At 39.1% G+C, this 1,343-nt stretch overlaps 1 protein-coding gene across 1 annotated transcript in view; it reads left to right on the top strand.

Annotated features, from left to right (window-relative positions):
- The window catches only part of LOC119413743 (transcription termination factor 1), a 20,206-nt gene that overhangs the window by 10,334 nt on the left and 8,529 nt on the right, over window positions 1–1,343 (top strand). The gene's annotated exons all lie outside the window — the stretch shown is intronic.

Here is a 1,343-nt window from a genome sequence, read left to right as displayed (position 1 = left end):
TTTCTGTAGTCCAGGTGTGGTTTCTATAGTCCAGGTGTGGTTTCTATAGGAGGAAAGACAAAAAACATGTTAAGATATAAATAATTCCAAACATGGAGAGTAGAGCAAAGACAACAGAGAGGACATGTGGTCAGGTTGTCCTCCGGCAGTCTAAGACTATAGCAGCAGAACTAAGGGACATCTCAGGAAGGCCAAGCCGACCCTAACTAGGAGGGTCGATAGGACTTTTGATAGGATTAATCAATTAATAATTGATTTAGCAAAGTTTGGTTTTAAAGTTTTTTAGAGTTTTTTAATCACATTTTTATTTTGTTTTATAAGCCAGATGTCAAAGACAAGTGTCCATTTCATTGAATGTTATGGACAATAAAGATGAATTGATTGATTGATTGATTTATCAAAAATGAAAGTCTTAATCTGGACAATGTGTCAGCCTCATGGACAGAAACTGGACGTTGGTTCCACAAGAGAGGAGCCTGAGAACTGGAAGATCTTCCTCCCATTCTGCTGCTGGAAACTCTAGGAACCACAAGTAAACCTGCAGTCTGAGAGTGAAGTGCTCTGTTAGTAAAATATGGAACAATAAGATCTGTAATATAAGATGGAGCTAGGTTGTTGAGAGCTTTGTAGGTTAGAAGTAAGATTTTGAATTCTATTCTGGATTTGACAGGGAGCCAATGGAGAGAAGCTAAAACTGGAGAGACATGATCTCTCCCAGTAACTCCAGTTAAGACTCTGGCAGCAGCATGTTGGATCAACTGAAGACGTTTTAAAGAAGTATTTGGACACCCAGATAATAAACCATTGCTATAGTCCAGTCTAGACGTGACAAATGATGGACCAGTTCTTCTGCATCATCTTTAGATCACATGTTTCTAATGTTAGTGATCCAGTAGCTCCTCGATTATCGTGGCCGTTACGTTCCACACAACACCGCGATCAATGAGAAACTGCGAAGTAGGAACGCTGTTGATCTGGGTAGTGTAGTTCTTTGACTTGCGTTACTGTCATTGGTGTCAGAAGCATCTGCACACACACACACACGCACACACACACCACCAGTGTACAAAAAGCAACATTTCTTCTAGATGTCCTGCCTTTAATTGCATTTAAAACATGTTTGTCACCAAGTTTGTGTAAATTCAGCTGTGGGTTTTAAAGACATTTAAACTTTAATACACTTTAATTCAGGTCGACACTGTTTGTGTTTATAGAGAAATTAAATGAAAAAATATACTACTGGACTTTTTTACTTGTGTTTTAGACCACAACCAAATGACTGAAAAAAGATTGAGATCCACCTGTCTGTCTCTCTGTCCCCCTGTTTCTCTGTCCACCTGTCT

This window comes from Nematolebias whitei, chromosome 8 (assembly GCF_014905685.2).
Source record: "Nematolebias whitei isolate Nwh7 chromosome 8, NemWhi1, whole genome shotgun sequence".
In the NCBI taxonomy this organism is placed as follows: Eukaryota; Metazoa; Chordata; class Actinopteri; order Cyprinodontiformes; family Rivulidae; genus Nematolebias; species Nematolebias whitei.
The sequence above is the reverse complement of the archived record's forward strand: the minus strand, read 5'-3'. Positions and strand labels throughout refer to the sequence as shown.